At 38.5% G+C, this 15,810-nt stretch overlaps 1 protein-coding gene across 5 annotated transcripts in view; it reads right to left on the bottom strand.

Moving 5' to 3' along the window:
- Positions 1-5,889, bottom strand: part of IL15 (interleukin 15) — an 81,095-nt gene extending 75,206 nt beyond the window's left edge. For 2 of the 5 annotated variants that reach the window (XM_032333483.1, XM_032333484.1), the window contains exon 1: positions 5,147-5,232. The gene's annotated coding sequence lies outside the window, so the exon portion shown is untranslated. Of the gene's footprint in view, positions 1-5,085; positions 5,233-5,674 lie in introns of those variants that run through there. The other 3 variants (XM_032333486.1, XM_032333479.1, XM_032333485.1) reach the window with 3 other exon arrangements.
- Positions 5,890-15,810: the final 9,921 nt, after the last annotated feature.

Raw genomic sequence — 15,810 nt, 5'->3', positions numbered from 1 at the left:
GCAAAGACCCATTAAAGAGAGACAAAAATTGATGACAGAAAGAATGAATTACTAGAGCTCTGTCCTTGAGCAGATAACAGTAATGAGAATGCATGTCTGTAGGATTGCAATGGATTTCTGGCTGGTTTCCTTCTCTCCAATTTGCTTTTTCTTCAATAAATCCTACCCCAGACTGACTTTCCCCAAATACTGTTTTAATGATAGCAGTCCACCATTGTTTTTGGTCTATATTACATTTCCTGTTTTCCTGGAAGTCCACTTAGTTGTCGAAATGTTGAATGTCCTCTCATCGAAGTCAATACAAATCAACCATGTGACCAACCCTTGGTTGGGCTCACACAGTCTTTATTCAAAATGTGACTGGAGACACACACATATAAGATGAATTTACAGAATTACAAAAACTAGCATAGACCAAATAAATTCATATAAGGGAGAAAATAATTTTACCTGGGCAGAAGGGGGCAGCAAAAGGTATGGAGGTTGGATGCTTCAGCAGTACGCAGGAAGGATGACAAGGAGTGAGCAGGGACAGCAAGTGTGTCTAGTGTCTAGAGCACAGAGCAGTGTGACTGGGACTAGCACGGAAGGGGAGCCCAGGCTGGGAAGGCTATCCAAGTCCCCAAGCCTGGCTAGAAGCTATTCTCCAGCCCACAACCCACCCCCCCCCACATCCCCCCCAATCCCCTCCTCTGCTTTCAGTGGAAAGCCAGTTCTTTACCTCTCCCTCTTCTACACACACACACACACACAGTCTCTGCTTTAAGCACAATGAGCCACGGCAATCTACAAACCAGCCTTAGGGGGCAGGCAATAGGCTGAACCAGATCAGAGATCTTCCAAGTAAACACCAGGCATCCCCAGGGAACCCCACTGCTTCCTGAGCTCTGTATGGATATAGAAGAGTTCTAAAAAAACCACTTTCCAGATCCTCTATTTCCATAGGAACCCTTTTTCACAAGTGATATGCTTGAAATGTGCCAACAGTGAACATTTTCTGGCAAGTTCTCCTTTCCCACTTCCCTTTTTATAATTACCCTTCACCCGTTTTACCAAAGAAAGGCACATCTCTCTCCCATTCACAATCTTACTATATGCCTTGCCTCCCCAAGGTGCCTAATAAAGGGACAATTTGAAAAACTGATATTAGAGAAGCGTTCTTTCAGGAAAGCACTGATATCCACATTACCCATACCTACATTTAGGATACAAATTTCCACTATAGTTTACTTTTATGCCTCATAATTACTTATCAAAAGTTAATGAATTACTTTGGTTACCTGTGTACTAATATTTAAAATAGCATAAGAAATAATTTTTAACAAAACTATTTTAAAAATTAAATTTAAATGTATATATTTTTTGTTGCTGAGGAGTAAGAGGAGCACAGAAGTTGGAAAAATATATTGTAAAATTTCGAACTATAAAATGTTCAATTGAAGAATAATTGAAAATTTTAGAGGTCAGAGCTAAGAGTGCACAAGGGGTATTTCATTTCTCAAATTTCTATTAGAAGGCATACGAGCAAAGTGCCCAGTGAGAATGAAATGATACAAGGGATTATTGAATGTGTCACAGGGCTTCTTCCCTGTGTCATTGTGATAAGTAGAACTCCCCCACCAACAACCAACCTTACAACCATTATATTTTCTTCTTGTAGGATCATTTTCAGTTTCAATTCCTTTATTTAACAAAATATTTTGTCACTCTCCGGATCCCTTCTGCATTCTGTTAGCACTTGGAAAAATCTTAGCATCAGGAGAAGAAGCAACTATGCATTATTAGAACATGATGACGGAATAGGCAGACTTTTTTAATCCATTTTTATATAGTCTATATAAAAATACCTATTTTGTATACACATACACACACATGTATGCATATGCACATACATATACATACATATGTATACTTAAGCCCTTCCAAAAATGACCCACAAGACACTATTAGAGTCACAGTGGGATAAAACACCCTGCCTCCAGATATAAAATGAGCATGAACAACATTGCTGAACTAAAATGAGACCAAAGAGCTTCTTATTTCCTACATCTGATTCCAGTACTGAGGAACTTGGGAGGAAAAAAAAAAAAAAGATAAAGCAAAATAATAAATATATAATTAATAATAATTAGTCAAATTCACCACTATATAGCTAGTAGTGAGTATCTGCTGTACTAGCTAAAACCACAGAGGTTCTTTCAACTCCGCTATGGAATTTTTCCACTCAGTCCATTCCAATGGGATAGCAGCAAGCACTTTCGCATTGTTCAATCTCAACAGCCTGATGTAGCAATCTACAACCACTGTGGAAGTAAACCAAAGAGCTAATATTGAACTAAGGAAAGCAGGTGGCTTCTTGCCAACCCTCATACCATAAAGCCTCTGAAAAATCTTCTCAAATACTTGACTACACCACCGTGGTTGTGATATAATGGAAAAGGCTTCTGTTCTGATCTCTCCAGGAACCCCAGCTTTCGACTTGGATGGATGAATGGATAGATAGATGGATAAATTCAGTACCCAGATCAATCCCCATGTACTTACATCAGGTTCTATCAGCAAAAGCTGATGCAAATTAATGTTTTCATTCAGGAACCATGACAGAAGCCTCTCCAAGGAGCCAAACACATATAGACACTTGCATGAATATCAGTTGATCATAAAGCTAATCTTTAAATATATAATTAATGATTGATGTCAATCATGCAAGTACCATATAAGCAGTATTACTTAAAAACCAACATTCTATCTTTATCACATGGGGTCAAAATGAAGTCGTGGTTAGTTGTCACTGCCAAACTGTGGGAAACACTTATATGGAAATATCATTCTTCATAAATACCTGTGACCTTAAATCTGTGCGGGTTAAATCCTCAGTTCTCCCACTTAACTAGCTCTGTAACTTCGGGAATGGTACTCAGTTACCCTGTGCTCCAGTTTTCTCAGCACTATAATATAGTTCCTACCACCACATAACTTTATTATGATGATTTTTAAAAATTCATACTTGGAACAATGTCCAGTACATAATAAGACCTCAACAAGTATTAGCTATAATATGAATTGTATTTCCCATATGGGAAATAATATATTTCCCATAATTCAAGTTGCTGGCAGAAAGACGGAACTCTCTGTATTATCATTAACTAACCTTCAAAAGAATAGCTACCTGGGGCGCCTGGGTGGCTCAGTGGGTCAAGCCTCTGCCTTCTGCTCAGGTCATGATCTCAGGGTCCTGGGACTGAGCGCTGCATAGGGCTCTCTGCTCAGTGGGGAGCCTGCTTCCCCCCCCCCTCTCTGCCTGCGTCTCTGCCTACTTGTGATCTTTCTCTGTCTGTCAAATAAATAAAATAAATAAATAAAATTTAAAAAAAAAAAGAATAGCTACCTAATGAACAAACTTAACAGGAAGCTCTAAGAGATAAATGAAGAAAAGGACAGTTTTCTAAGTTTTAAAATGTTTTAAAACCTAGCTGGGGTTTGAGGCCCACTTAAAAACCTAATTAGAGTTGTGGATATTTTCCTAAGAAAAATCCACTTACACTAACATTTCAGGGCTTCAATCATAGAATTCCTGAAATCTGCTCAGAGCCAGCAAACCTGAGATGGAGAACCTCCTGGGGTTTAAGATCCTTTAATTATCAAACTCTATTTCAATAAACTTTAAATCACTGATTTTCTCTCTCCTTCAAAGATGTTGATAAATATGTATTTCGTTAACAACTAGTATGTGTTACAAGAGAGCTGCTGACATTTATATATGAATCTCACCAGTGAAAACAGAAAGCATCAAATCATTTTCCTTAAATCCACCAAAATCTGCAGTTAAATTCCAAATTTCAGGACTATAATTTTCTGGAGTTCCCATGCCAGACTGTCAGAGAATAGTGAATCCAAAGTATGGGAAGGGACATCTGGCTGTTTCAGTCAGTAGAGCATGTGACTCGATCTTGGGGAAGTGACTTCGAGCCCCACATGGTGTAGAGCTTACTTAATAAAAATAAATAAATGGGTTAATAATAAATTAAAAAGCAAAGTATGGGAACACTGCCTACTGAGCTTCAGGACCAGTGACCAACCTAACTCCTCTGTGTCACTCTGTCACAGAGCCAATGACCCTGCAGGAAAGACCATTCTGAGTATGACTAAAACTTTGAGGAGAAAACTCATTGAGAAATGAAAGAATATGACCTTAAAACACAATCGTAACAAACCTTTAGAACTTTCTGAGACTTAACTTGATTTCATAAAATTTTAAATTCTTTGTCACTTTTTAAAGCTAAGAAGGCTCTTACTTTTTCTCTTCAGCCCCTCCTTTACATATCTTTTTGTTCTTTTTGTACCTCCTTCCTCCACTACACCACTTTTCAACAAAACAAACGGGAGTTGTAAAATTGAATCAATCATTGCACCTTGATGCTTTCAGTAGAACAGCCCACCTCACAGCCACCCCCTCTGGGACACCACAACCATCCAGAGCTAATCTGTTCATTCAGTCAAGTCAGCAAAACCTCCTTAGGCACACTGACAAGATAAGGACGCCTATCAGTTACAAGTAGATGTCATCACCCCTGTAATAACTTTAGAAAGTAGCTTTAAAAAACACAATGGAAAAACAGCTAGCGACAACAACTTTGCTTCCAGTTTTGAAACTTCTAACTCACCCTGTTTAAGAATCTGTTCGTACACATTGTTTAGGAATAATCTAGCACTATGGCTAAGCTGAAGCTCTCAAAATCTTAAACGCACAGCATTACATAAATTAAAATGAATTGTATATGTCCCCGAAATGCAATCTCAATAACACTGGGAAAAAATTAACTGGATTTTCATTTAAATCCACCTTGGATAAGGATTTTATTGCACCTAAGTTCTCCTGCATCTCTTCCAAGTTTCTAATACTGTTTTTCTAAGAGATGAGTGGCTTGTACTGGGTTGGAACTAAGAATCCGAACCCAGGCCTGACTGCCCAGCAATAGCCATTTCTGCAAGCTCCTTTCCCTAGGAAGGGTCCTCATCCAAAAAGGGAAGGGTAACTCGATTTTGCAAACAAAGGTAGCGACAGACGTGCAGAGTCCTACACACCTTTGCTCCGACCGAGAGGGAGTTTGGGAGGGCAGAGGGAAGAAGCGAGGAGCTGCAGTACCTTTCTTGAACTCTCTGAGCTCGGTTAGGTGCAGAACTCAGCGCTCGGTGCTGCCAGACCGCGTCTTCCCGGCGGGGGCAGCCAGACGCACGTCCCTCGCTCTCCGCCGGTCAGCTGGCAAAGTCAGCGCAGGGGAGAGCCCGGCGCAGGGGAGAGCCCGGCGCGGGACGCTGTCTCCCGCGCCTCCGCTGCCTGCAACACCGAAAGACAGGAGCGCACGGAGGAGCGGCGCGGGACCCGCCAGCCGACGAGCAAGCTGCGCACCTCTGGAAGCAGCGGACGGCGAGCCCGGGGGAATAAAGGGTCAGAAGGGGGAAAACCGCTCTCCGTAGTGCAGCGGAAAACCCGAAGCCGCGGTCAAGTGTTCCGCGAGAGAGGGCGGGGCGGCGCAACCCGCAGCTGGTGGCGGGAAACGGGTGGGTCGGCCCCGAGCTGGGAGAGGCCCGAGGCGTAGGCTTTCGGGGAAAATTCCATCGCCTTTTCAACCACCACCACCTCCCCTCCCAGAGCCGAGAAGCAGAACTCTACCTCCATCGAGTCCGGGCTGCAGGGCTGGGGGCGGCAAGCGGCGCAGCGGGCGGGCGCTGCCACCAAGCTCTCTCAGCCGGGCGACGGGCTTCGACTGCCAGTCCGCGGGGGTTCCCCCTGGGCGCCCTGAACCCAAGGAGTCCCAACCCTCAGCGAAAAGAAAAGTGAAAGAGAGAAGACCAAGGAGCAGAGGGCAAGACAAACTTCCCCAGCGGCGGCAGACCCTGAAAGATTGCCCCAGGTGTCCAGTCCCCGCCCTCTTGGCTGGGACGCTCCGCAGGTTTCTGCCGCTGCCAAATCCGGGGGCGCAGAACTTGGAGGGAGGAGGAGGTCAGGGAGCGCCGGCCCCGCCTCGCAGAAACGCCAGACCGCGGCTTCGGCCTGTGCCTTTATCTTTCCTGGCACCTCCAGGGAAAGCGCGAGAAGTCTCGGAGACCACCCAGGGCCCCCGCCCCTACCCAGCCTGGTTTAGGGCGGGAGGCTTCCCCGGAGAAGCCTGGAGACCTGGGCGCGTGGTTGAGCACCCAGCTGGCCCAGAGGCAAGGGAAAAATGGGTAGTAGGATCGAGCTGGGCTGGGCGGCTACTCCAGACCATTCTCTCACCCCGCAGCGCAGGCTGGAAGAAGACAGGCTCAGGGTGAAGTCTTGCGGGAGAGGACGGAATGAGACAGGTGGATGACTACTTTGTCCAAGGCAGTTGTGAGCACGGAGGTGAACTGGCAGACATGAGCCTGCCTGTGGATCACTTTTCCACTGTAGGGCACACTGGACTGTAATCACGGTGCATGACCCCATTAAATGGAACGCTGTGAAAATGTTATTAGGGTATTTCACAATTGACAGAAGGGACTAAGTTCTTTGAAGCTCAGTAATCCTCATGCCACACACAGCAGAAAAGTCCTCATGCCCAGTTTTGGAAACACTCTGAAGAACCTTGAACACATGTGAATCAGCGAAAATCCCTAATGGAAGGTCGTCCCCAAATTTTCCAGTTATGTCACAGAAAAACTGATATGGCTCCTTGGAGTTTAGTAAACATTTAACTACCTTTTCTTTACAATTATCTATTTTAAAAAAAGAAAAATATTATAAGTCATTTAAGTATCAATTATGCATAAAATTCCACGTAAAATAATTTCATATTTTTATGAAAAAGTTGATCTCTAGATAGTCACATCAACAAAAAAGGTGATATATAAAAATTTAAAAACCATTTTTTACAACAATTCAAAAATTTTACCATAGTTGGAAATTATATTTAAAGAAATTAAACAATCCTTTTCTGTCCAAGACAATGTTATGTTGAATTTTCTTGTAATAATGCCAATGATCTCAAATCTAATCTGACTTTTTCACAGCGATATGTTGAAGCTCTGATTTGCAGAATGGGCATTCATTGTGAGAGCAGGGGTGCAGCCAGACTGGATTCTGTTGCAAAGACAGTAGCCACAGGAGGAGGAAGTATGCCTACAGGTGAATTTACAGATCAGGGATGGAGAAGGGAATTTATGTCCTATCAACCTAAACTGTGGAAGAGCATTTTGGACTCCTGCAAAGTGAACTCCTCCCATATCTCCTTCAGTATCCTTATGGATGCTGTGTGCTGTGAAGCTGGTAGCTGAAATAGATGTCCAGACAGTAAGACACAGTATTGGCTATACCTAGCCTCAACCAGCAGAGCCTGATATCATTGTTGCCAGAGGATACATCATCACCTCTCAGACCCTGTTGTGCTCGGGCTGCCCAAGAGCACTAGAGAAAGCTGCTCTCTGCTCTTAGCCCAGGGGCTCCAGCTGCCCATGGAGCTGAATAGCATCAGCATCTGACATCGCACTTTGAACATTTGATCACCATGAGCTACTGGAGAAGTCCTCACAACACTCTGAGAAACCAATGAGAATTTTCTTCATAAACCTGAGTTTTAAAGTATAATCTGAGCACATAAGAATAATAAAATTGGTCTATAAATATTGATCCAGCTTCTAATATATGTGAGTTCTGCAACAAGATGGGCTGAATGGGATATAGGACATTTGGTTAAGTTGGGGAGATTTAAAAAAAAATAACAATACAGTGAAAATCAAAATTATTCTAACCATAAGATATGCTTTGCCCTATTTGCCTCCCCAAGATGTAGGTCAAATTTGTTTTCTTAATTACAGAAAATAAAGTATTTTTGAATTAGTTATACAAGTGCCTACAATTTAATGATGCTGGATTTTCAGCATAATTTGTTTTTGTTGCACTGCTCTCAAACAGAGAAGTCTCATATAAGCAACTTGTATTTTCAGTTGCCACAGGGTGTTTGGCAAGATATTGAAAATTACTCACACCAATGAACAAGTAAATTCCACTGTATAAATTAAAAACAAAGATGAAGATTGATGAAATATTTTGAAACCACTGTAAGATAACTCATAAAATTATAATGTAGAAAGATGTAAAAATTAACCAAACCTCACAGAAGGGACTATAATAACCACTTTTTGAATCTGAAGAATTAATAATAAAATCATAGTTCAATAAATGTTTAATATCTGATTTTTCATTCCAAAGATAATGGTTGCCAATTGGGCAGTTGTCTTTAAAAGAATTTACTAATAAATGTTTCCTAATAGCTTTTGAGACAATGGGGAAGAAGTTAAAAGTTGGCTCGTCTGATTTAATGTTCAAAGTCCATAACTGTGACCTTATCTATGATCCTAAGAACAAACCACAGGCCAAGAACTAAGTTGACTTTATGCTCTTTAAAAAACTTGGCCCAAGACCCCTCGAGTTTCCGTTTTGATTAAAACATGCCTGAAATAAACAGCTTTAGCTCAAAGATGCCCCCCATCTCTGGTGTTTGTTTTTTGGAGGTTGTTCGTTGTTTTTGTTGTTGTTGTTTGGTGTTTTTTTCGTGTTTTGTGTGTGGTTTTTTTTTGTTTTTGTTTGTTTTTGTTTTTGTTTTTTTGGTGATCTTGATATTGATAATGGGGGGGGACACTCTTTTTATTTAGGATTACTGAAGTTTTCAAGAAGTTCTATATTTCTGCTTTGTCAGAGGTGCAGCAATACTAGCTAATATTCTTAGAGTTCCTTTTGTGTTCCTGGGTGCCTGCTCCGCACAAATGTTAGCTCTCAAGTATTCAATTCTTACAGCAATGCTATCAGTTATGAACTATCTCCATTTTACAGATGGAGAAACTAAAGCCCAGAGAAATTACACAACTTGTCTAAGTTCCCATGCAATTGACATGCCCAGCAAGGATTTGAATTTCAGTGATCTTAAGTATACATGCCTACCCTCTGCCACCTCTGAATGGACAGCTACCCTCCACTGCGTATAAAACAAAGGGTTCCCGAGGGAACCGTTCTTGAGGAAAAAAGCCATTGACTTCCAGGTGGTGTCTCTCGGTCCCATTTTGCTTGTTCTAGAAGAACTTTAGCCACTGCTAGAAAGGAAATTCATCAGTTCCATGAATTTCTGCTTCCTGACCTCATTGTATTTCTGTAATGAAACCACGATGGGTGTTGCAGCCCCACTACAAATCGGTATTTGAATAAAGTCACTGGCCAAAGGCTAGTGGAGCTCTGCTGCAGATTGGGCGCAGCCAAGCTAGCAGCTGGCTTCTGGTAGAGACACGTGACTTGGTTTCAGCTGAAGCATCAGATGTACCCAAGGCAAAGGAAGAGAAAGGATACCTACTTTCAAGCTGCAGGGGAATTATAAACAGTTAAATCATAACATACTGAATTCTTAATGTATTTAAGGGTCTATAGAATCTTTAATGTTTGTGTAGTTAGCAATTGCGGGGAGGGGTGGTTAAGTAGAAACAAGAGATCATTTCATGTGCTGACAATACTGTACTGAGTGAAATTTGAAGGATGAACTAACTAATCAAAATCTACTGCAAAGAACTTTACTTACCTTACTTAGATTTATAGTGAAAGTGTATCATAAATATACACAATATGACTTGTGATGGCATTTATTTCAATGAGTAACTGTAAGAAAGGGATTTTACTTTTCATCATGGATAGGTGGAAAATTCATATGGAAAATACACATTTTCTTGAATTAGCTCTATAACTTAAATTTATGCATTTTTTACAACATGTAACCACCTTAACAAAAAGATGTGAACCAAAGTCAATAGCAATGATAGGTGCATGTTAACATATCTGACCAAAAAATTAATTAATTAATAGATTAATTAATTAAACTGACATCACTTTTGATTTTGATTCTGTGGCTGGCAAATAGGCCCTGAATAAAAGTTTGTTGAGTCTATTTTGGTAAGAAATAATTTCAGTCTTTTCACAGTTTTAAATTCTTGCTAGAATCAAAATCTGAGAATTCATAGAGCTACATGTAGATGTGTGGGTATGTATACATATATAAACACATATATACAAATGCACATATACATTCATAATATATATGTATATATATTATGTGTATAAATTTACCTAATAGTTCTTTGCAAGTATCATGAAATAATTTGATAATTTATATAACTTAATTTTGTGGTCACTTTTTATTGCGTTTTTAAATAAACTGCCTTCAAAACATCCATCAAAATCAATTTTCAGAAACACTCTGACAAATATGAACTATGCCAATAGAAGGCTCATAATCATCTTTTAAAATACCATTAGTTTTGTATTATAGGTATTGTTGTATGAGAAATAACCGTGATGAAATGCTGGCCTCCAGTTAGCATCTTGGAAGAATCAAAGTGAAAACACTTACAGACCAAATTAAGATAAACAACATGATTTATTAAATCAATCTAAACCTCACAATGAGAAGCAAAAGAAAAGAGACCAGAGACCAGATTAAACACACTTAGGGAAGAGTGCATGGGGAGAAGACCCCACTCCTGAAATCCTGGGTTACACAATGTTCATATAACCTCTTTCTGTGTCTCTCTTTCTCTCTCTGCCATATCATCCCTCTCTGATGATGGTGTAGTGATGAAGACCAAAACTGAGGTGTGAATAAAGATGAAATTTGCCTAAGGCCAAAACATGCTTGCTCTATTAGACATAGGAGTGAAGTTGTGTATTTCTAATTAGCCTCCTACACTTTTTGGACACAGAACATGTGAGGCTGGAATCGGACTATATAGGATATCACCAGTGAATAGCCAATTTAAAGGTGATATATAAAAAAGTCTGCTGAGAAAGTCACCATCATATATATGACTTTCTATCCTTTCTGTCTCTAAGTAGTATCCTTGTTTGTCCTTGCATGTATTTCATTATATCATACATTTTTTTTTAAACAAGATTTTATTTGGGGTACCTGGGTTAAGCCTGCCTTCAGCTCAGGTCATGATCTCAGAGCCCTAGGATCGAGCCCCACATCGGGTTCTCTGCTCAGCAGGGAGCCTGCTTCCCCCCACCCACTCTCTGCCTGCCCTTCTGCCTACTTGTAATCACTGTCTGTCAAATAAATAAAATTTTTAAAAAAAATTTTATTTATTTTTTATTTGAGAGAGGAGAGAGAGAGCATGAGCAGTGGAAAGGGCAGAGGGAGAAGGGGTTGGAGAAGCAGGCTCCCCACTGAGCAGGAAACCCGAGGCAGGATTCCATCCCAGGACCCTGGGATCATGATCTAAATTGAAGGCAGATGCTCAACAGACTGAGTCACCCAGGCGCCCCTAGGCCATCCATTTTTAACATGACTTTCAGGTTACTAATTTACAATTTATATTTAACACATATTATAAATTTGCCTATGCCTCTCAAGCTACTTATGTATTGTCTATATTTAACACACATCCTATGATTTTCACCCATTTCTCAAAAGCGCTAGCCTACTTACTATCTATGATTAACACTTCTTAGGAGCTTTATCTATCTCATTGTTCTCTTGTATAGAAGAATCAAATGTTCTCTAGCAATATATATTTTAGTAATTCTTTGTGATAATGTGTTTTGTTTATTTGAGATTGGTATGCCTAGAGGCTTTTATCACCTTTATAAATATTTGTCCTGCATCAGGCATCGATGTCCTTAACCAAAGGCCCTATTGACCTATGGGATCATGGCTGATTGTGAAGCTATATCCTGTGCACTTACACCATTCTATCTTGGATCTCAGGTATTCCATGGAATGAAGCCAAATGTGTTATGTTCCTTTGGGATATTTAACAGTCTTAATGTTTTGGTACTCAGTAGAGGGGAGAAGGAGTTTAAATAGAGCTAAGAGATGATTTAATATTCTAATAATACTATTTTGAACAATATTTTAAAGTTGAACTTATCAATCAAAATCTAGTTCAAAAACACATTAACTATGTAACTTTGATTTATATTATAAATGTATTTTATGTGTCTATTTATGGTTATATATGAGATCATATATGTATATATGACCCACTCCTGAAGCTATATTCTACCCATGTATTATATTCCAAGTGTGTTAGATGTAAAAAGAGTAGTGTTTACTAATTTCCCAGAGTGGGTTTCGACAATTTACCAAACTAAACAACAAGTCTAAATAAACTATGGATTAAAGAAAAAATCACAGAGGACATTATAAGATACTTTGAACTGAATGATAATGAAAACAAAACATACCAAACTTTGAGAAATTATCTAAGAACTAGTTCTTAGATAAAAATTTATAATTATCAATACTGATATTGCAAGAAAAAAAGGTAAAATCCATAGAGTAAGCTTCCACTGTAAGAAACTAGAAACAAAAGACAAAATACAAAATTAAGAGAGGGAAACAATAAAGATAAGAGAAGAAATGGAGAAGAAAATCAATGAAAACAATTACAATGAAAAGATCGATGAAATTGGTAAATCTTGACCTAAATTGGTCAAGAAAAAAGAGAGAAAGTATAAAATTACCATTAGCAACATTGAAAGAGGAGATATCAATGTGTGTACTAAAGACATAAGAGAAAAATAATATTAAAGACAACTTATAGCAATAAATTTAACAACTTAAAAGAAAGAGACAAATTCCTTAAAAGCCACAGTTACAAAGGCTGACATAAAAAAAATAATAAAAATGTTTAAGTTATATCTATTACAGAAATTTAACTCATAATCAAAATTCTTCCCACAAAAAAGACTCCAAGTCCAATGGCTTCACTGGAAAATTCTAATAACAAAAAATTAAGAATTCTGGAATAAACAATCCTAAAATTTGTATAGAGCCAGAAAAGACCCTGACTTGCCAAGGAAATGTTGAAAAAGAAAAGATAAACAAAGCTGGGTGCATCATGTTGCCTGATTTCAGGCTATATTACAAAGCTGTGATCACCAAGACAGCATCGTACTAGCACAAAAACAGATACATACATCAGTGGATCAGAATAAAGAGCCCAGATATGACTTTCAACTCTATGGTCAAATAATCTTCGACAAAGCAGGAAAAAATATCCAATGGAAAAAAGACAGTCTCTTCAAAAATGGTGCTGGGAAAATTGGAAAGTTACATACAGAAGAATGAAACTCAACCATTTTCTTATATGATACACAAAGATAAGCTCAAAATGGATGAAAGACTTCAATGTGAGATAGGAATCCACCAAAATTCTAGAGGAGAACATAGGCAATAACTTCTTCAACATTGGTCTTGAACTTCTTTCAAGACATGTCTCCAAAGGCAAGGAAAACAAAAGTGAAAATGAACTTTTGGGGCTTCATCAAGATAAAAAGCTTCTGCATAGCAAAGGAAACAGTCAATAAAACAAAGAGACAATCCACAGAATGGGAGAAGATATTTGCAAATGATACTATAGACAAAGGGCTGATACCCAATATCTATAAAGAACTTCTCAAACTCAACAACCAAAAAACAAATAATCAAGTCAAAATTTAGACAGAAGACATGAACAGACACTTCTCCAAAGACATACAAGTGCCTAACAGACACATGAAAAAATATTCATCATCATCAGGGAAAGTCAAATCAAAACCACAGGGAGACACTACCTTACACCAGTGAGAATGGCAAAAATTGACAAGGCAAGAAACAACAAATGTTGAAGAAGTTGTGGAGAAAGGAAAACCCTCTTAGACTGCTGGTGGGAATGCAAATTGGTGCAGCCACTTTGGAAAACAGTGTGGAGATTCCTCAGAAGATTAAAAATAGAACTACCCTATCACCTAGCAATTGGACTACTGGGTATTTACCCCAAAGATACAGATGTAGTGAAAAGAAGGGCCATATGCGCCGCAGTGTTCATAGCAGCAATGTCCTCAATAGCCAAAATGTGGAAAGAACCAAGATGCCCTTCAACAAACGAATGGATAAAGAAGATGTGGTCCATATACACAATGGAATATTATTCAGCCATCAGAAAGGATGAATACCCAACTTTTGCATCAATAGGGATAGGACTGGAGAAGATTATATTAACTGAAATAAGTCAAGCAAAGAAAGTAAATTATCATATGGTTTCATTTATTTGTGGAACATAAGGAATAGCATAGAGCACATTAGGAGAAGGAAGGGAAAAATGAATGGCAGGAAATTGAAGTGGGAGACGAACTGTGAGAGACTATGGATTCGGGGAATCAAACTGAGGGTTTTAGAAAGGAGGAGGGTGGGGGATGGGTGAGTCTGGTGATAGGTATCATGGAGGGCACAGATTGCATGGAGCACTGAGTGTTACATGCAAACAAGGAATCATGGAACACTACATCAAAAACTAATGATGTACCGTATGATGACTAATGTAACATAATAGAAAAAAGAAAAAATAATGCCAATTTTACACGAACTCTTTAAGAAAATATAAGAGGAAGAAACACTTCTCAACTTACCTGGTGAAGCCAGAATTATCCTGTCAAAAATTAAGATATTATATGAAATGAAATCCAAATGGAAATATCTTTGAAACTCAATCAATATAATTCTCCATATTAACTGGATAAAGAGGAAAAAAAGCATTTATCAAAATTCAACACACAGCTGTAAGAAAACCTCCCAGTAAACCAGAAATAGAAGGAAACTTTTGAACCTAAAAAAGGCTACAGCTAATGTATTATTTTCCAATGAAAAATGAATGTTTTACTCCTAAAATCAGCTACAAACAAATACACCTCCTCTATTCAGTCAGTCCTGGAGATCCTAAGCTTCATGATAAAATAAGAAAAAAAAATCACAAATATTAGAAAAAAATAAACAGTGTTATTTGCAGAAAATAGAGTCCTGAGGAACCCATAAAAAATATTGCTAGAACTATACTTGAATTTAGAAGTTCACAGGATACAAGATAAATATATAAACATGAAGTATAGTTTTGTATACAGCAATGAGTAATTGGAAATTTGAAGTTTTTAAATATAATTTACAAATGTATCTAACATAAAACATTTAGGCATAAGTATTCAATAACATGTACTCTGAAAACTACAAAATATTGCTGAGGGAAACTGAAGATGGTCTAAGTAGGGGTTAGCATACTATGGCCTACAGTTTTGTTTTTTGTTTTGTTTTTTGTTTTTAGAATATAGCTGCACCCATTTGATTACATGTGGATGAGTCTGCTTTTGCAGTTGAGTGGTTGCAACAGAGCTCATAAAATTTAGCAAAGCTTAAAATATTTACTACTTTGACCTTTACAGAAAAGCTCATCAACTTTTCATCCAAATGTTTGGAAAGATACCATGCTCATAAAATTGGAGGATTTGATGTTAAAATGTCAGTTTTCCCCAAATGTATCTACAGATTCAATGCAATTCCAGCAGGCTTGTTTCTACAAGTTGGTTGTAGCTGATGTTAAAATTGATATGCAAATACAGAGGGGCTGGAAGAGGCAAAATACTATTAAATAAAGAATAATGTTGGAGAATCTGTACTACCAGATATCAAGATTTACTAGTAAGCCATAAAGGCCAAAGCAATGTAATAATGGCATAAGGACTAACAGTCAAATCAATGGAACAGAATAAAAAGTTCAGAATAAAGTCCAGATATGTGGTCGATTGGATGACAATTGTGCCAAAGTAAAAAAAAAAAAAAAAAAAAAAAAAAGAAAGAAAGGATAATTGTTCTAATGAATGACAGAGGAGCAACTGGGCTTTTTAGGATTTCAACTGGGTAGAAAAAAAATTATTCACATACCCACATCATTCATAAAAGTTGACACAAAATGGTTCAGAGACCTAAATGTAAAAGCTAA

Source organism: Mustela erminea, chromosome 2 (genome assembly GCF_009829155.1).
Source record: "Mustela erminea isolate mMusErm1 chromosome 2, mMusErm1.Pri, whole genome shotgun sequence".
Lineage (NCBI taxonomy): Eukaryota > Metazoa > Chordata > Mammalia > Carnivora > Mustelidae > Mustela > Mustela erminea.
The sequence above is the reverse complement of the archived record's forward strand: the minus strand, read 5'-3'. Positions and strand labels throughout refer to the sequence as shown.